We start from the raw sequence: 21,675 nt of genomic DNA, 5'->3' as shown, positions 1-21,675 counted from the left end.
TTAGGATGGATAGGATGTGTAGCTGTTGTGTACAGATGCAGGAGGAGCTGGCCACTGTTTGCGAACAGCTGAACATGTTGATGGCCGCTGTCAGCCGTCTTCAGGCTGCTGCCTCAGAGTGTAGCGGCAGTGGGGAGTCTGGTGTGTCGCATGTTACACGCCAGGTGTTACATGCTTCACCCATGGTCCCTGCTGTCGAGACGTATTCACTGGTACCGGGCGCGGTTGGGCCACCCTCTCCCCAAGGGGAGTAGCAAGTTAAGCAACGTTCGCGACGCACGAGGTGGAGAGTCAATGTGGAGGCTGGCCATGTGGCATCGCCCACTCTGCCTGAGAATGGACATGGGGCCGCTCCTTCAGCAAGGCCTGAGCAGGCACATGGGGGGAGGGGCTTATTAGTGATTGGGAGCTCCAACGTTAGGTGGGTGATGGAGCCGCTTAGGGAAATAGCGGAAAGGTCAGGGAAGAAGGCCGGTGTTCACTCTGTCTGCTTGCCGGGGGGTGTCTCATCCGAGATGTGGAGAAGGCCCTGCCGGTGGCGATAGAGAGCACTGAGTGCATCTAACTGCAAATTGTTGCTCATGTCGGCACCAATGACTGCTGCCGTGTGGGTTCAGAGGTCATCCTCAGTTCATACAGGCTGCTGGCGGAGTTGATGAAGGCGGAAAGCCTCACTCGTGGGGTGGAATCTGAGCTAACTATTTGTAGTATCGTTCCCTGAACTGATCGCGGTCCTCTGGTTTGGAGCCGAGTGGAAGGCTTAAACCAGAGGCTCAGACGATTCTGTGGATATCTGGGGTGCAAATTTCTCGACCTCCGCTATCGGGTGGAGAAGTGTAGGGTCCCCCTGAATAGGTCAGGCGTGCACTACATGCACGAAGCGACTACAAGGGTAGTGAAGTATGTGAGGAGTGCACATGTGGGTTTTTTAGGTTAGAGAATTCCCTCCCTTGGCCCGACAAGATGCCTCTTGAGATGCAACAAGGTAGTAGCAGGCAAAACGCAACACGGAATAACAATATTAATGTGGTAATAGTAAACTGCAGGAGTGCCTATAGAAAGGTCCCAGAACTGCTCTCATTAATAAAAGGTCACAATGCCCACATAGTACTAGGGACAGAAAGTTGGCTGAAACCAGATGTAAACAGTAATGAAATTCTAAACTCAGATTGGAATGTATACCACAGAGATAGGCTGGGCAGTGAAGGGGGAGGCGTGTTTATAGCGATAAAAAGTGCAATAGTATCGAAGGAAATTGGCGGAGATCCGAAATGTGAAATAATTTGGGTGAAGGTCACGGTTAAAGCAGGCTCAGACATGGTAATTGGATGTCTCTATAGGCCCCCTGGCTAAGCAGCTGTTGTGGCAGAGAACCTGAAGGAAAATTTGGAAAATATTTCAAGTAGATTTCCCAACCATGTTATAGCTCTGGGTGGAGATTTTAATTTGCCGGATATAGACTGAGAGACTCAAACGTTTATAACAGGTGTCAGGGACAAAGAGTCCAGTGAAATTTTTTGAAGTCTGAAAACTGCCTTGAGCAGTTAAACAGAGAACAGACTCGTGGCAATAACATATTAGACCTTCTGGTGACAAACAGACCCGAACTATTTGAAACAGTTAACACAGAACAGGGAATCAGTGACCATAAAGCAGTTACTGCATCGATGATTTCAGCTGTAAATAGAAATATTAAAAAAGGTAGGAAGATTTTTCTGTTTAGCAAAAGTGACAAAAATTAGATTTCATAGTACTTGACGGTTCAACACAAAAGTTTTGTCTCAAGTACAGATAGTGTTGAGGATCAGCGAACAAAGTTCAAAACCATTGTACAATATGCATTAGATGAGTATATGCCAAGCAAGATCGTAAGAGATGGAAAAGAGCCACCGTGGTCCAACAACTGAGTTAGAAAACTGCTGCGGAAGCAAAGGGAACTTCACAGTATACATAAACATAGCCAAAGCCTTGCAGACAAACAAAAATTACGTGAAGTGAAATGTAGTGTGAGGAGGACTATGCGAGAGGCGTTCAATGAATTCGAAAGGAGATTTCTATGTACTGACTTGGCAGAAAATCCTAAGAAATTTTGGTCATATGTCAAAGCGGTAGGGGGATCAAAACAAAATGTCCAGACACTCTGTGACCAAAATGGTACTAAAACAGAGGATAAAAGACTAAAGGCAGAAATACTAACTGTCTTTTTCCAAAGCTGTTTCACAGAGGAAGACTGCACAGTAATTCCTTCTCTAGATTGTCGCACAGATGACAAAATGGTAGATATCGAAATAGACGACAGAGGAATAGAGAAACACTTAAAAATGATCAAAAGAGGAAAGGCCACTGGACCTGATGGGATACCAGTTCGATTTTACACAGAGTACGCGGAGGAACTTGCCCCCTTCTTGTAGTGGTGTACTGTAGGTCTCTAGAAGAGTGTAGCGTTCCAAAGGATTGGAAAAGGGCATAGGTCATCCCCGTTTTCAAGAAGGGACATCGGACAGATGTGCAGAACTATAGACCTATATCTCTAACGTCGATCAGTTGTAGAATTTTGGAACACGTATTATGTTCGAGTATAATGACTTTTTTGGAGACTAGAAATGTACTCTGTAGGAATCAGCATGGGTTTTGAAAAAGACGATCATGTGAAACCCAGCTCACGCTATTCGTCCACAAGACTCAGAGGGCCATAGACACGGGTTCCCAGGTAGATGCCATGTTTCTTGACTTCCGCAAGGCGTTCGATACAGTTCCCCAGCCATTTAATGAACAAAGTAAGAGCATATGGACTATCAGACCAATTGTGTGATTGGATTGAAGAGTTCCTAGATAACAGAACGCAGCATGTTATTCTCAATGGAGAGAAGTCTTCCGAAGTAAGAGTGATTTCAGGTGTGCCGCAGGGGTGTGTCAGAGGACTGTTGCTATTCACAGCATACATAAATGACCTTGTAGATAACATTGGAAGTTCACTGAGGCTTTTTGTGGATGATGCTGTGGTATATCGAGAGGTTATAACAATGGAAAATTGTACGGAAATGCAGGAGGATCTGCAACGAATTGACACATGGTGCAGGGAATGGCAATTGAATCTCAATTTAGACAAGTGTAATGTGCTGCGAATACATAGAAAGAAAGATCCTTTATCATTTAGCTACAATATAGCAGGTCAGAAACTGGAAGCAGTTAATTCTGTGAATTATCTGGGAGTAGGTATTGGGAGTGATTTAAAATGGAATGATCATATAAAGTTGATCGTCTGTAAAGCGGATGCCAGACATAGATTCATTGGAAGAATCCTAAGGAAATGCAATCCAAAAACAAAGGCAGTAGGTTGCAGTACACTTGGTCACCCACTGCTTGAATATTGCTCACCAGTGTGGGATCCGTACCAGATGGGGTTGATAGAAGAGATAGAGAAGATCCAACGGAGAGCAGTGCACTTCATTACAGGATCATTTAGTAATCGTGAAAGCGTTACGGAGATGATAGATAAACTCCAGTGGAAGACTCTGCAGGAGAGACGCTCAGTAGCTTGGTATGGGCTTTTGTTGAAGTTTCGAGAACATACCTTCGCCGGGGAGTCAAGTAGTATATTGCTCACTCCTATGTATATCTCGCAAAGAGACCATGAGGATAAAATCAGAGAGATTAGAGCCCACACAGAGGCATAGTGACAATCTTTATTACCACGAACACTACGAGACTGGAATAGAAGGGAGAACCGATAGAGGTACTCAAAGTACCCTCTGCTACACACCATCAGGTGGCTTGCGGAGTATGGATGTAGATGCAAATGTAGATGTAGATCTTCAAATAAGAAGGCCTCAACAATCCATACACCGTACACCCATAGTCCAACTGTAAATGCATGAAAGCGCTATAAAACTGGAGGAGATGCATCCTGTCGACTCCCCAAGACCTGTGGCTAAGCTACTTGCCTTCAGGGTTCTGGCTTTCAGGTCTCTCAGGTGTGACAAACACAACAATTTGGAACCAAAAATGAGCCCCAGGAACCTCACTGAATCTCTATAATTCAGTATGGTCTCCCTCATATGCAAGACCAGTAAATTAAAAATACAACACGAACAATTAAAATGTACACACACACACACACACACACACACACACACACACACACACACACACACACACACACGCAACACTTATCTGCAGAAAAAACTGAAAACCCTTCTTTGCAGCCCGCTCCTCTAACCTCTGCACTGTTAAGTTTCAGCTGATGGCTAGCTGTTCCAACACTGGAGGAGGAACAAAAAACAGCAAAACCATCCACAAATAAGGAGCACTGTATGGGACTCCTTACCATAGACGTGATACTGTTGATGGCTACGGCAAAGAGGGTACCACTTAAAACACTGCCCTGAGGGTCACCATTCTCCTGAACAAAACAATCTGACATTTAATCATCAACTCTGGTCCTAAAATACCACTGAGGCAGGAAATACCGAACGAAGATGGAGAGGTGGCCATGAAAGCCCCATTGATGCGGTTGTGTGAGAATACAGGGTCATCAAGTAGTATCACACACCTTACTGTTATCGAAGAATATGCCAACACAGTATACGTAGGAAAGCCTGCTGAATACCTGCCTCTAGCAGGGTCAGGTTGTCAACAGTGGACTGAAATCTTCAGAATCCACGCTGAAAGCAGCTAAGGAGTTGCCTGGTCTCTAACAGCCAGACCAGATGACAGTTAACCATTCACTCCAGGGTCTTCCCTATGCAGCTCGTTAAGGCGATACTCTAATAACACATGCTGCCCTCTCTCCATGAGTTGGGGAAGTTGCCTGTCTACCATATAAAATTAAAACATTCAAGGAGGATTTCTTTCAGTGCTGCTGGCAAATGTCCAAGCATGCAGTACCAGATCTGGTCACAACCGGGTGCAGTATCACAAGTCTCAGACAGGGCTTATTCCAGCTTCCACATGGAGAAAGGGTACTTATAAGTCCCTGAATCATTGAATCTAAAGTCCAATTTTTCCCTCTCTACAATCACATGGCAGTGACGAAATGCTAGATCCTGACTGGAATTTGTAGTAGTTTGTGCAAAATTCTCTGCCAGCATCTGAGCAATGTGACTGGGCACTGTTTGGAGACATCTGCATGTCAGCACTGCTGCTATTGGTGAATGTGTTTACCAGAAATCCTCCTGATGGGTTCCCATACTTTCGTAGAACAAGTGGAGTGGTTGATGGAGTCTAGGAACTGTTATCATGACCTGTTCTTGCTCTCCTTAATCACATGTCGGGCTTTTGCTCTTGTGACTTGAAAGGATATGAGGTTGTCTGCTGTAGGGCAGCTTTTAAATTGTTGAAGAGCTGCACATATGTTCCAGATGGTTGAATGGCACTCATCTGTCCACTAAGGCACAGGTCACCTCCGGAGATGACTTGTGGACTTTGGGAGGGATAAGTCAGTGGCGTGAAGGATCACTTGTGTGATATAGTCCACCCATTCCTGGATGCTGTTGCAATGTTAAAACACAGCTACCTTGCTGAACAGTGTCCAGTTAGCCCTGCTGACCATCCATGTCAGTGGCTTCTCTTCAGCTAATGCTCCATCCAGTAGGTGAATGCGGAGTGGGAAGTGCTCACTGGAATGGAGGTAATCAATGGCTTCCCATTGTGTAGAGTCTGTGAGGGCTAGATAACAGTAGGAGAGGTCGATGGCTGAGAATGACTGAGTAGCAGTACAGAAATGAGTGTAAGTATCTGTGTTTAGGATGCACAGCTTGTGAGAGGTCATGAGGTTCTCCAAAACCTGACCCCGAGGGCAAGTAGATATTGAGCCCCACAAAACATAGTAGGCATTATAGTCTCCCAGTAGGAGAAAGGTCACGGGAGTTGTTCTACAAGACCTATGAGAGCCTCAGAGTTGATAGTGTCTTGTGGAAGGAGATACAGCGACCAAATAGTGATCCACCAAAACTCACGAATTTCAACCATAACTGCTTGCAGTTTGGTAGCCAGGGGGAAAGCAGAGGAGTGATGGATGTTACTGACAAACATAGCAAAACACCCATTGGCTCTGTCCCCAGTCAGGTGAAGGGTATAGCCACATAGTACAGGGGTGTCAATTGCATTCTTCTCCCAGCAATTTCCCTTCGTCCACAAGTGTCCTGAACCCATTAATGTTCCACTGTAATATGGGAGGCATCTAGCATGGGGGATGCACTTTCACCCTGCCTTTATGCTGGGGAGGGAAGCCTGTAATGGACAGGGGCTCAGTTTTGGAACGATATGATTGCCCCAGTCCAACACCAAGCTCCATTGGTTCTACCGAAGAGTCAGGAGAGACATCAGATTGTAGGACGTTGACATCATCAGACTGTTTGCTTCCAGACTATGTTGCTAGTTTACGCTTGACATTTGATTTTTTTGCCCTGGGTAGGCTTCAGAGCCAAACCTGCAGCAGTGGTAGTGGCACCGCTAAATGGTGGACCAGACTGAACCTTTGGAGGGTCAAGGACTTCTGCAACATTAGCAACAACAGAGTTGTGTGATGTTTTGGGAGAGGCTTTGAAGGAATTGCGGAGCCACAAGTGCACTGGCAAATGCAGGTGCTTGTGCTGACACTAGCAACCTCTGTTTAGGTAGCAGCATCACTCTTCTGAACAGATTGTTTAAGAGCAGATGCAAAGGAGGTAGCAAACATCACAGCTGGATGGCCTTATAGATCTGTTTGGCCTTTACATATGAAATACATTTACTTATTTTGATTTCCTGTATCTTCCTTTCTTCAAGAAAGACACTGCAGTCCCTATTCCTTATGTTTATCAATACCTTAGGGTTAACTACAAATAAGATTTTTCCCAGTATATAATTCATTGTGACCCTGTGAAATAATTGACCAACTTTGGAGGACATGCACAACCAATACCTTCATGGGTGGCCTTACCACATTTACTATAAATGGCTGCTCGCTTACAACCTGAGGTGTACTGCATACTACCTGAGGCACTGAGTTTTCTGGATGTTCTTCACTTTTTGGCAATTGGATGTTTGTACTAACAGAGTCCTGTTTCGCAAGCGCTTGACAGATTTGAAGCTTCCAGTGATTCCCTCTAACTCTTTTTGTATGTAAAAAGGTCAAACTTTCTCAAAGCTCCCATCTACATCTACATCCATACTCCACAAGCCACCTGACGGTATGTGGCGGAGGGTACCTTGAGTACCTCTATCGGTTCTCCCTTCTATTCCAGTCTCGTATTGTTCGTGGAAAGAAGGATTGTCGGTATGTCTCTGTGTGGACTCTAATCTCTCTCTTCTTTAATTTAATTATAAGAAACCCATTCCAGCTACCAGCGTGTGTTTTGTTACTCAATACTGACAGAGTCCGTGTAAAGTCCAAGTCCGGAGGACTGGCTACACAAGCCCTCTTGTTTCTGTGGGTGTTGGTACCTACCAGCAGCCCACCCTTTCCACTGGGAGGAGGAAGAGAAGATTTCGAAGGATCCATGTTGGTCCCATGAGCAGTGAGGGAAATAAAAGTCCACCTAGACAGAGCCCTGTGTGCCCAGGTAAACCTTATATAACTCAGATGCAGTGGGTTCTCCAGAGGTTGCTTGCAAATGACTGCCCCACCTCAACAGCCCTGCATCTCATCAGCATGCTGCACACCTTGAGATTGAGTGATTTTTTATAGAGATTTTTACCATCCTCTTGATCCAGGTGGTCAAGCCAAGATCCCCATTTCCTTTGACACACAACATTTCACTGCTGGACCATACAGTGATTGCTGAAGCATGCCCATATCTTACGGTGACTGGGGACTAGTGGTGCTTACCAGTCCACTGTTCAGGAACTCCAAGGTTCCAATCCCATACTCAGCAAACAAATGCTGAGCCCCTGAGGGGTATATCGTAAATCTTTGGTGAAACATAGTGGTTTGGGTCTTTGCTCTTTTCATTCTATCTACATACAAACAATCATCGCTTGTGAAACTTCCTGGCAGATTAAAACTGTGTGCCGGACCGAGACTCTAACTAACTCGGGACCTCTGCCTTTCGCGGGCAAGTGCATTTGCCTGCAAAAGGCAAAGGTCCCGAGTTTGAGTCTCGGTCTGGCACACAGTTTTAATCTGCCAGAAAGTTTCATATCAGCGCACACTCCACTGTAGAGAGAAAATTTCATTCTAGAAACATCCCCCAGGCTGTGGCTAAGCCATGTCTCCGCAATATCTTTTCTTCCAGGAGTGCTAGTTCTGCAAGGTTCGCAGGAGAGCTTCTGTGAAGTTTGGAAGGTAGGAGACAAGGTACTGGCGGAATTAAAGCTGGGAGGATGAGGCGTGACTAGTGCTTGAGTAGCTCAGTCAGTAGAGCACTTGCCCGCGAAAGGCAAAGGTCCCGAGTTCGAGTCTCAGTCCAGCACACAGTTCTAATCTGCCAGGAAGTTTCATATCAGCACACACTCCGCTGCAGAGTGAAAATTTCATTCTAGAATCATTGCTTGTATCTGTTTTGCAATTGCTGTATCTGGTTTGATGGTCATGTATGGAGCTGTTTGCTGCATACTCCTCAATGATTTTGTATAAAAACTGCAGTTTGAAATTTGTATTCATTTGGAACTGTCAGAATACCCCACTGTTTTAGTAGCTCAATGCAGTGGGCCCTTTTGTTATTCTTGCTCATTATTCTGATGGTTTGTTTTTGCAGCTGATTATGGTTTCCACATTCTGAGTTTTTGCACCCCAGAATATTATGCTATAACAGATGATAGAATTTGTGTGTGCATAGTATGTTGCTTTCAAGCATAGCATGTTGGACTGATTCTTTTTCCAAATATCCTGATATGTTCATCTCAAGTGGTGCTATATTAGGTTTCTTATTTATGTTACTCGTCTTTTTTAGATTAAGAATTACTTTATTGTTATTTAAGTGCCTCTTCAGCTTTTACTTCTAATGTGATGGATCACTGGTACATGCAGTCTACAGGAAACGTACTCACACCGACTTGTACTTACAGGCTAATAGTTGTCACCATCCGGCTCAGCGTGTAGGGGTACTTCAGACCATGGTACACAGGGCACATGTTGTTTCCGACGCTGAGACTTTGCCAGCTGAGCTGTCCCATCTTGAAGTTACATTTTGTCAAAGTGGTTATAGTGATACACAGGTTGAATGTGCATTGCGCTATCGATCAACTGTACATTGGGTGATTAATGATAATTCTGAGTCGACACCTAAGTCTACTGCCTTTTTGCCTTATGTAGGAAACACTTCCAACAAGATCAGTCGTATTTTATGGAAATACAATGTGAAATGTGTTTTCCTACTTCCATCTAAAATTAGTGCGCTTTTGAGTTCTGTTAAGGATGATCTTGGTCTGTTTAAGGCGGGTGTATATTACATTCCTTGTAGCTCCAGCATAGCATATATTGGTCGAACTATCAGGACCATGGAGGACCGATGTACTGAGCATAAATGGCACACAGAATTATAGCAGCCAAGTAGATCTGCTATTGCTGAACATTACTTGGGTAGTGGTCACCCCATGTTATATAATAACACCGAGATATTGGCACGCACATCCAGCTATTGGGACAATGTTATTAAGGAGGCAGTTAAGATTAAATTAGCGAACAACCTTGATAACAGGGATGGAGATTTTTGGTTGAACTCTGTTTGGAATCCGGCTCTCTCCCTTGTCAAAACACAGAGGGACAGAATCAATGCTACCACACCTGCGAGTTTGTATTCTCACTATCGATATCTCTGACTTTGGTCATCTTTGGTGGCATTAGTGTTCAGTGTGTGTGTTATCTTTCCTGTATCAATCCAAGAACTGAGGTTTTAAATTTGCATGTCTGTTGCCTGTCTGTCGATTGTCGAAGTTTGCCTTGAAAATGGCGGGGCGTTCTCCCGTCGAAATATTGGCGCTCGCTGAATGTGTTACCTGGCTGAATTCCCAGAAGTTATTTGAAAGTTGTATACACCAGGAGAAACTCAGGTCTCACAATACAATATATATCAATGATTTTATACGTGTATTGCAATATCATGTGAAACATATACTTCCTAAATGTCTTTATTTCCGTTTCACATCGAGCAACGTGGCATGCTGAGAACGAAAAACACAAAAACACACACACACACACACACACACACACACACACACACACACACACACAGTGGTATTACTTCCATACTACAAAAAGCAAAATGAGGTGATTTTACATTTTAAAAAAAGAAAAAAGTAAAAGACAGGCATATAGCATTACAAACTTAAACGGAATATTTGAGAAATTTAATGATGAACAAAAGTTTATTAAACAGAAAATACATATGACTGAACTGCTAGAAATCTCAAGAATTATCCTTGAAAAATTACTAATAAGCATTCTCTAAGAATAAACAGTCATCTGTGTCATTTACCAGTCCTGACTGGACAGACTACATCTTGATTACATACACGCATATAAGTTATTTACATGTGTGTGTGTGTGTGTGTGTGTGTGTGTGTGTGTGTGTGTGTGAGAGAGAGAGAGAGAGAGAGAGAGAGAGAGAGAGAGAGAGAGTTGGGCTTATTGTTGTGTGTTTCTGTGATTCAGCATCTCCTGCTCTATGGTGAGTAGCAACTGTCCTTTTCATTATAATGTTGAAAAATATTCATTGTACATAAAATTATACAGTATCATTTTGTGCATTCACTTTGGCTACTATTAAAGAATTATCCTACGTATTACAGTGGGTACTCTTTCAGGTCCTTTGTAATTTTCCTTTTGAATGGTCCTGGTGGCAGGGACTGCACTTCTCGGGGCAAAGAGTTGAACATTTTTAACGCAACCAGTGGAAAACTATTTTGTGTTCTAGACAGTCGACAGCTTGGTGTATCAATGTTCCTCTTGTTGTGAGTGTCATGATTATGTATGAATTGCCTCATCCTGAAAACCCTCGGTTTTCTTTTACAGTGATGAGGCATAACAATACAAACTGGTTGAAGATTATCATTATTCCTAACCAAGTGGATATAGGCCTGCAGTGCTCCAGTATTTGGGTACCTTGATAATATGGAGGCTGTCAAACTGCTGGGATTCATGATTGACAGCAAACTATCAATGAAGGAGCACATATAATGTATGCTCCTTCATTGATAGTTTGCTGTCAGTCACAAATCCCAGCAGTTTGACAGCCTCCATATTATCATGGTACCCAACATTGCTGAGGTTGCATATCAGATGATGTGCTTTTTCCTTCATTCATTTTATTGTTGATGAACCATTCTGTGATGTTTTAAAGCAGCATTTTTGTTGCTTGCAGACGTTGTTCAGCAGCTTTTCCTTTTGCAAAAAAATTGGTGTCATCAGCAAATTATAACATTTGGTTGTTACAATCCAGCTTGTTGATGGAAATAAGGAACAGGAGAGGCCCTATGATGGGCCCCATGCTCCAGTTTTTGTTCTTGGGGAAAGTCACCATGAACCAATACTACCTGCTTTCAGTTTTCAAGACAGGATTGAAGAGTAACGAGCACAACACCTACAATACCATATCAGTTTAATTTACTAAACAATATTTTGTGTGAGATGCAGTTAAGTGCCTTGCTGAAGTTGCAGAGTGTCAGTGCCGCACTTTCCCTGTCTTCAAACCATTGCCTTGTCTTACTAATTTAAGTCCACTGCTGCTGTAACTGTCAACATTCCCTTGCGAAAACCATGCTATGTGTCCTGAAAGAGTTCATTCTGTTTGAAGTAATTTTGTAGCTGGTGTTTCATTACAGACTCCATAACTTAAGCTTGAATGGGGATTGTGGAAATTGGTCTGAAACTGGACGTTTTGCATGGGTCACTTTTGGGTCACTTTTTTGTAGACTGGTATTGTCTGTGCCAGTTTCAGGAATTCTGGGAAGATGCCAAAGGATAAACATTTGTTGATTACTGTAGCTAGTGGTTAAGCAAGCTGTGGAATAATCTTCTTCAGCATTGTCCAGGACATGCCATAGATATCTGCACTCTCTTAATATTTAAATGTATTCACTATTTTTACGATGTTGTTAGGGTGCACTTTCTTCCAGTTTTTAGTAGTGCAACAGCTTATGTTTTTATACGAGCTGTGGGATCTAAACCTAAGTATTTCTTATTATTCTTATGAAGTGTTGACTGAAGGCATCAGGACTACAAGAATTTAAGACAGAGGTAGGCTTCTTATTGCACTCATTTACCAGATTCGAAGTAGCTTTACATGGATTATGAGTCTCTTTAATTAACTTTTCATTGTTTTTCTACTTTGCATCCTCCACTCTCTTTCTGTAAAGTCTCTTGGCTCTTTAAGTAGGTACAATGAAGCAGGTCTTTAGTTTGAAGATCAAAAACTGTCTTCATACAGTCTCGGAACATTGATACAATGACTTTTAATCTACCTAGCTACCTTTAATCTCTCTTCTTTGATGACCCCTTCTACTTAATGTGTATGAAACTTCCTGGCAGATTAAAACTGTGTGCCGGATGGAGACTCAAACTCAGGACCTTTGCCTTTCGCGGGCAACTGCTCTACTAACTGAGCTATCCAAGCATGACTCACGCGCCGTCCTCACAGCTTTACTTCTGTCAGTACCTCATCTCCTACCTTCCAAACTTAACAGAAGCTCTCCTGCAGACCTTGCAGAACTAGCACTCCTGAAAGAAAGGATATTGCAGAGACACGGCATAGCCACAGCCTGGGGGATGTTTCCAGAATGAGATTTTCACTCTGCAGCGGAGTGTGCACTGATATGAAACTTCCTGGCAGATTAAAACTATGTGCCGGACCGAGACTCGAACTCAGGACCTTTGCCTTTTGCGGGCAACTGCTCTGCCAACTAAGCTACCCAAGCACGACTCATGCCCTGTCCTCACAGCTACTTCTGCCAGTACCTCGTCTCCTACCTTCCAAACTTAACAGAAGCTCTCCTGCAGACCTTGCAGAACTAGCACTCCTGAAAGAAGAACAGTTGCCCGCGAAAGGCAAAGGTCCTGAGTTCGAGTCTCGGTCTGGCACACAGTTTTAATATGCCAGGAAGTTTCATATCAGTGCACACTCCGGTGCAGAGTGAAAATCTCATTCTGGACACTGAATGTGTAGTTTGAATGCCATGTGTGGTTGCAATTTACTCTTGCTCTTCATGCTGAGTTCCATTACACCGCACTGTAGTCTGCAATCATTGGTTCAACTGCACTGATACTGTAATCGCAGATATTGAGGTCAGTGATAACCGCGTCTAGACAGGCATTACCCCTTGTTGGGAATTTGTTTGCAACAAACAGCCAATAGCTGTTTATTATGTTCATGAAGACTTGCTCTTTAGTACCTCCATCACCTTTAAGCATGTCGAAGTCACCACACAATGCAATTTTAGACTTAAGGCATGTAAGGTAAGATAAACAGTTCTCCATATGTGCAATAAAGGTTTCAAAGTTACCATCTGGTGAATGATACACAGAGACGACGACAACAATGAGATCAATATTTGCTAACGCTAGTGAAGCCAGTTTGAGATCCAGGTCTGTACAAAAGTTCTTAAATCAGTTTCCTTGACACTAAGTTTTTTATTTGCATGCGCAGATATGCCACCATGAATTGTAGCAGCTTGATACCATAAGTTTACCATATCTGAATATTCAATCAATCTGTAACAGTCACCTTCTGCTTCAGCCAACCACTGCTCACCGATACATAAAACATCTGGTTTCATTTCTTCTACAAAGAAAAAAAAATAGATCCACCTTGGTTCTTAAACACTGCACATTAACACTTGCTATAACTATGGCCTATTCACTGTCATCCCTAATGTTCTTTCTGTATGATAATATATAGTCGAGCTTTATAATTTCAGACTCTGTTTATTGGAACATTGGTTGATCTCCGGAATAAAAAATGCCTTAATACAATATTCTTGGGCCATACGGCAGTGTCCATTACCTTGTCCTTTAGATGGAAGTCAACACCAATCTTGAAGCTGTTGTTTACACCCTTAGTTTCTAGTTTCTCAAGTTGAAAGTTGCTATGTCCTGGAACGATTTTCTCCAGAAATTTGATTACATTTTCATTGTAATGTCATTTTTCAATTTTCCTAAATGAAACCATGCCATTTTCTCTCCATATAGCATTCCATGCTCATCAGCAGTGCCTATTGTCAGATTTTTTTCTGTCTCTGGCACCTGAATTTCCTGACATATTACAGCAGCTGCTTGGGGTATTAGTCTTTCTTCCTCTAAAGGTTTCTGAAGTGCAGTTTTATACAGCTAGGAAAAATATAAAAATGTGAAAAATCAGCCTGCCAACTCACAGGTAAGTCACAGTAACATCTTATCTCTAAACTCACAAGTAAAACATAAAAATATGTGCTTCGTTCTTTTTCATCAAAATGTGCAGTCACTATCTAGTAAAATAAGTAAATCCAAATCCTTTTAGAAAATGAATTAAAAACTACCTCATTATTGTGTGTCTCAGAACATTGGCTTGATGAGGACAAGTTACATACTGTGGCCCTACCCAACTTTGTGCTAGGTTGTTATTTCTGTAGACAAATTCTTAAACATGGTGGCAGTTGTATATTCATAAGGAATAATACAAACTTTGTAAATACAAATTTTCTGTGGAAATAATGAAGGAAAAAGATGCAGAGCTATCAGGAGTTGAGATAGTGGACAATAAACAAGCCGTTGTTGTGTATACAGATGTCCAACTGGTGACATAAATACTTTCCGAAAAAGTTTAGAATATTCACTTAACAGGCTAACACAAAGAAACAGAAGAGTTATTTTATGTGGTGATTTTAATATTGACTTCGCAAAGGACACTAAAGAAAATGAATTACTGAATCTCTTGCAAACATGTAACATGGGATATACTGTAGAAACAGCAACTCATATCACAAAGACTTCACCTACCACCACTGATCCAGTATTTGTAAATGTAGAAATGAACTATAAAATAGAAACACTAAACACGGGCTTTGGGGATCACACAGCTCAAAAACTCTCTCTGAGCACAGAAACTGAGCTGCACTTTAAACACTGCCTAACAACCAACAGTAGAAAATACAGCAACGAAAATATAAATAACTTTTTCCATTACTTGAGCAAAGAAAACAGGAAAGTGATTTATAACTGCAAACACACAGATGGAAAATACACTCCTGGAAATTGAAATAAGAACACCGTGAATTCATTGTCCCAGGAAGGGGAAACTTTATTGACACATTCCTGGGGTCAGGTACATCACATGATCACACTGACAGAACCACAGGCACATAGACACAGGCAACAGAGCATGCACAATGTCGGCACTAGTACAGTGTATATCCACCTTTCGCAGCAATGCAGACTGCTATTCTCCCATGGAGACGATCGTAGAGATGCTGGATGTAGTCCTGTGGAACGGCTTGCCATGCCATTTCCACCTGGCGCCTCAGTTGGACCAGCGTTCGTGCTGGACGTGCAGACCGCGTGAGACGACGCTTCATCCAGTCCCAAGCATGCTCAATGGGGGACAGATCCGGAGATCTTGCTGGCCAGGGTAGTTGATTTACACCTTCTAGAGCACGTTGGGTGGCACGGGATACATGCGGACGTGCATTGTCCTGTTGGAACAGCAAGTTCCCTTGCCGGTCTAGGAATGGTAGAACGATGGGTTCGATGACGGTTTGGATGTACCGTGCACTATTCAGTGTCCCCTCGACGATCACGAGTGGTGTACGGCCAGTGTAGGAGATCGCTCCCCACACCATGATGCCGGGTGTTGGCCCTGTGTGCCTCGGTCGTATGCAGTCCTGATTGTGGCGCTCACCTGCACGGCGCCAAACACGCATACGACCATCATTGGCACCAAGGCAGAAGCGACTCTCATCGCTGAAGACGACACGTCTCCATTCGTCCCTCCATTCACGCCTGTCGCGACACCACTGGAGGCGGGCTGCACGATGTTGGGGCGTGAGCAGAAGACGGCCTAACGGTGTGCGGGACCGTAGCCCAGCTTCATGGAGACGGTTGCGAATGGTCCTCGCCGATACCCCAGGAGCAACAGTGTCCCTAATTTGCTGGGAAGTGGCGGTGCGGTCCCCTACGGCACAGCGTAGGATCCTACGGTCTTGGCGTGCATCCGTGCGTCGCTGCGGTCCGGTCCCAGGTCGACGGGCACGTGCACCTTCCGCCGACCACTGGCGACAACATCGATGTACTGTGGAGACCTCACGCCCCACGTGTTGAGCAATTCGGCGGTACGTCCACCCGGCCTCCCGCATGCCCACTATATGCCCTCGCTCAAAGTCCGTCAACTGCACATACGGTTCACGTCCACGCTGTCGCGGCATGCTACCAGTGTTAAAGACTGCGATGGAGCTCCGTATGCCACGGCAAACTGGCTGACACTGACGGCGGCGGTGCACAAATGCTGCGCAGCTAGCGCCATTCGACGGCCAACACCGCGGTTCCTGGTGTGTCCGCTGTGCCGTGCGTGTGATCATTGCTTGTACAGCCCTCTCGCAGTGTCCGGAGCAAGTATGGTGGCTCTGACACACCGGTGTCAATGTGTTCTTTTTTCCATTTCCAGGAGTGTATAATAATTTTATCATATGGTTATAATAGAGGGAAACATTCCACGTAGGAAAAATATATCTAAAAACAAAGATGATGTGATTTACCAAATGAAAGTGCTGGCAGGTCGACAGACACACAAACAAACACAAACATACACACAAAATTCAATCTTTCGCAACAAACTGTTGCCTCATCAGGAAAGAGGGAAGGAGAGGGAAAGACAAAAGGATGTGGGTTTTAAGGGAGAGGGTACGGAGTCATTCCAATCCCGGGAGCGGAAAGACTTACCTTAGGAGGAAAAAAGGACGGGTATACACTCGCGCGCACACACACACATATCCATCCACACATATACAGACACAAGCAGACATATTTAAAGACAAAGAGTTTGGGCAGAGCTCTGCCTAAACTCTTTGTCTTTAAATATGTCTGCTTGTGTCTGTATATGTGTGGACGGATATGTGTGTGTGTGCGCGCGAGTGTATACCCGTCCTTTTTTCCCTCTAAGGTAAGTCTTTCCGCTCCCGGGATTGGAATGACTCCTTACCCTCTCCCTTAAAACCCACATCCTTTCGTCTTTCCCTCTCCTTCCGTCTTTCCTGATGAGGCAACAGTTTGTTGCGAAAGCTTGAATTTTGTGTGTATGTTTGTGTTTGTTTGTGTGTCTGTCGACCTGCCAGCACTTTCATTTGGTAAGTCACATCATCTTTGTTTTTAGATATATAATAATTTTATCAGTAATTTTTCCTACTGTTTTGAATTTTGCGTCCCTCCAACACGGAGAAAAATATACACAAGGAAAACAAAAAATAAATGGATCACTTCTGGGATTCTGGTAACCTCAGACAAAAAAAGATTACTACACAGATTGTCCACGCAGCTCACGTACGGTAATCTAAATTTGATACTTATTACAAAACCTATAAAAAGATCTTCAAAAATGTTGTCAAACAAGCAAAAATAATGGAAAATTACATATATATAAAAAATTCCACCAATAAGATGAAAGGCACATGGAATATTGTAAGGAAGGAAGCTGCAGCACAACAGACAGATTTCCATAATATTAACTGCCCAATGGAGAAGTCAGTTGTGATAACTGAACCTACACAAACTGCAAATAAATTTAATTCCTACTTTACACAGATAGCTGAACATCTTACAAATCAAAATTTATGATGTACTCCCAGAAATCAATTCAGGTGTGTGCTACAAATAATAAACCTATTTTTCTATACCCCACCAATGAAAAGGAAATACTTGCTATAATCAAAGAACTGAAGCCCAAATTCTCTGTTGGTACTGACAATATCCCTGACTACATCTTGAAGAAATGTGCTCCCCTCCTAGCCAGGCCACTTGTTGTCATCTGTAACTGATCTCTATCAGAAGGGGTGTTCCCAGAAAAATTGAAGACAGCAAAAGTAAAATCTCTGTTGAAGAAAGGGATAAAAACAGAAGTATCAAACTACAGGCCTATTTCACCACTGCCTTGTTTTTCCGAAATAACTGAGAAACTCTGTTATAAAAGACTAATCAATTTCATAGAAAAAATAATTACTTTTCAAATACACAACATGGGTTTCGAAAATCTAAATCTACTAAGACTGCTATTTTTGCACTCCTAAATGCAGCCTTAAATGCAATACAGAGCAAACAGCATATCTCAGCCACACTTCTAGACCTCTCTAAAGCATTTGATGTCATCAATCACAACGTCTTGCTTTAGAAACTTGAATCTGTAGGTATTAGGGACCCAGCCTATGAATGGATCAAATCATATCTCCAAAATAGAGAGCAAGGAGTTGAGCTTGCTATCCAAGAAGGGAACAACATGAAGTCCTACCGCTGAGAAAAGCAGAGCATTAAGTACAGTGTACCACAAGACTTCATTCTAGGACCAATTCTGTTTCTACTCTTGCAAATGACTTGGAACCGACCAGTCCACGCCATAATTACATAAAATTTGCAGATGACACAATGTGATAATAAAAGGAAGGACCAGAGAAGAACTACTGCATGAGATTAAAAAGTGTACCAGCTACATTACAGACTGTTTTTCTGGAAACAATCTAGTAATAAACACAGAAAAAACAGTTACAGTGCACTTACACACAGTGCAAAATAAATGCTCACTAACACCAGACACAGAGTTGTTTACCAGAACCCTTGAAATTTAAGCTCTACAAAATTTCTTGGAATAAGGATCCAAGAAGATCTAAGATGCTCTAACATGCAAAATACATTACAGATAAATTGAATACCATTTGTTACACTATCAAAATTCTTTCTGGTTAAACATCGAAAGAGGCACTAAAAATGTATACCTCACCCAGGCAGAATTATTATTGTGATATGGCATAATCTTTTGGGGAAATGCATCTGCCAGCAAAAGTTGTTTTATTTGCCAAAAGAGAATTGTAAGAGCCATAGAAAATGCTGTTGCAAGAAGCTCATGCAAGCCATTATTTAAGAAACTTCACATCCTTTCACTACCATATCTCCATTTTTGACTTGTCCTCTATCAACATGTGCTTCTCTGCACACAATGAATAATCTACAGGATTAATAAAATTACTACTACTACTACAGTGTTTTGAGTTGTACAGGTGCATTCTGAGTCACTTCATGTTGTTGGTTTGTTGTTTTGCTTCAGGGCGTGACACTTGCTTATCTGTACAATGAGCAGTTGTTTTCCTACAATGTACCTCACATCAGTCTGTATTTGTATGGGGTGAAAGTTTCTCTTTTGAAAGACTCACAGAATTGTGAAGACTATTTTGATTATTATTGATGCCAGTTTCTGAACTGTATAAGCAAACATTATTCATGCATTGATTCTGCAATGCTTCATGAACTGTAGGCTGTTTATTATGATTTATTTGTTCTGATTTGCTGCAATGTTCTTTTCCTGTCCAGCTTTTGTTTTGTCAATAGAGACATTATTCACACATAAATTCTGCCTTACATCATGGGCTGCAGACTCTTTATTATTATTTGTTTGTTACTGACTTGCCTATCGTGGTTGTAATGTTGTTTTCATGTCAACACTAAGTTCGATTTTTAAGGAATGCTGAGAGGTGCAGTGTACTCTGATTCGAATTTGCAATATTTCTGCCAGAGCTGTTTGTTACAGCCTCAATAATCAGGTATTGATTTGCATTTAAACATTTTGTGGAACCATTTTTAGTGATCAATATGACGTTTTCTCTCACTTTTCCACTTTTTTGGGAGATGATTTTATCAGATGTGATGATAGTTTTTCTAAATAATTTGTAGTGATTAGTTGATTTACTGTTTCTGTTACATCTTCAACTGAATTGATGTATTTCATGAACTGTCTTTGTACTGAATCTTATTTTTTTCATTCTTTTCTTTTCTTGTATATATATAAGCTAAACGTAAACTGAATGAGGTATAGACACCACCAAAGGTAAATTAACGAGTTGTTTTGTGGCAAGGGTAATGTTTTGATAACATTGTTAAATATCTGTGTGAAACAAAATAAGAAATACACTCATCCATTTATTAATTCATGTATCTTCCTTCTTTTGTTTCAGTAAGTGGTAGTGTACAGACATATGCTTAGATTTTTGATACCAGCACTGTTAAAAATGTGTGTTGTAATCATTCATTACAACTATTATAAAAAGTTATTAAAAAGGGAATATTTATTCACATGGTTAAGAGTTCAAAGTCTATCTGTTCATCATTTCACTCTGTGCTGAGATCCTGCATCAAGAGGTTTGGTGCAGACAAGAATAATTTACGCGGTATATGGAGGAGCATTCCTGCATCAGCATTGTCACAATCAAGACTAAACACAATAGAATTAATGTGAAGATTGACAATTTCAATGGTTGTGGTGATTATTTGGTACTGCACACCGCTGGAAGCAGCAGTACATTATGCAAATTATATTTATTGACCTCGAATGTAATGATATTAAAGGTCTGTTGATTTGGTATCAGTTTAGTTCACCCAAGATTGTACACAGATTCATAAATTACCTTCAGAATATTTCAATTATTCTTTCCAATCGATTTTTCCAATTATTCAAGCAATTATTAATCCATTTCCATCGCCACATACCAATTCAATGGCGACTGTGACAGGATGGCACCGAGCAAAATATGAACAGACCTTTTAATAGTAGAGATAAAATTTTTTTGAGTTAAATGATTCATATTATTGTTACAAGATACTAATGACACTTTCATTGTATTTCTTGTCTCCATATATAACATCCTCTACTTTTCCTTTTAACTTTTTTACCCTTTTCTCCATTTTACTTTATATTATAATCCTCCCTGAACTACTGCTCATCTTATTTTATCTCTTTATTCATTAACAATCATCCTCATCTATCCCTTCGGCCCTTCACCATTTGTCTCTATCTCATAATCTTCCTACAAATATCACTCTTTTCACCTTATACATATTTCTTCACTATTACTCTAACCTAGTCCTTCTGCACTTCAGTAGTTAATTTTTACATTATCTTACCATTTCACTCTTCACACCCAATCATTCCTCTGTATTTCCTCCTGGGTCCCAAATCTCGCAAAGAAAATTCATTCCCTTAATTACATCCACCGTTTTTATCAATGTTGTACTTGCCTTATGTGGTTTTAAATCGACCACATTCTTAAGAACAAATTTCTTCTTTGACTTGGGATAAATCAGATAGAATGCATTCAGATGTAGAATACTAGCCACTTTAAAAGGTCCTTTGTACACATCGAAAAATTTTGATATCTCGCTATTTGTCTCCTTGGATTTCTGATAGGTCTTAACCAGCACCAGGTCTCCTACTTTAATATCTACCCTCTTTATCCTTTCATCATGTCTTTTCTTCCTCTCCTCTAACTTCTTTCCACTAATCCCCTCATTACTTTCTTTTTCTCATCCCAACTTAACTCTTCCATATGAAGAAAAGACAGTCTCTCCTCTACAAAACTTAAAGACCTCCCTCCCTTCATAATCTCATAAGGAGTTAACCCTGTTACATCATGGCTCACAGTATTAATCACATGCTCAATATTTTCCATGATATCTCTCCATGAATTATGCTTGTTACTGCAATATATGTGGCACAATCTACCAATTTCCCTCATATAACATTCTGCAGGATTTCC

At 41.8% G+C, this 21,675-nt stretch overlaps 1 protein-coding gene across 4 annotated transcripts in view; it reads left to right on the top strand.

Annotated features, from left to right (window-relative positions):
- Positions 1 to 21,675, top strand: part of LOC124594842 (leucine-rich repeat protein SHOC-2-like) — a 182,758-nt gene that overhangs the window by 121,496 nt on the left and 39,587 nt on the right. Inside the window, exon 6 of one of the 4 annotated variants that reach the window (XM_047133296.1) lies at positions 20,098 to 20,331. The exons of the other annotated variants lie outside the window; for them this stretch is intronic. The gene's annotated coding sequence lies outside the window, so the exon portion shown is untranslated. Of the gene's footprint in view, positions 1 to 20,097; positions 20,332 to 21,675 lie in introns of those variants that run through there. 4 annotated transcript variants of the gene reach the window in all.

Source organism: Schistocerca americana, chromosome 2, assembly GCF_021461395.2.
Source record: "Schistocerca americana isolate TAMUIC-IGC-003095 chromosome 2, iqSchAmer2.1, whole genome shotgun sequence".
NCBI lineage: Eukaryota > Metazoa > Arthropoda > Insecta > Orthoptera > Acrididae > Schistocerca > Schistocerca americana.
The sequence above is the reverse complement of the archived record's forward strand: the minus strand, read 5'-3'. Positions and strand labels throughout refer to the sequence as shown.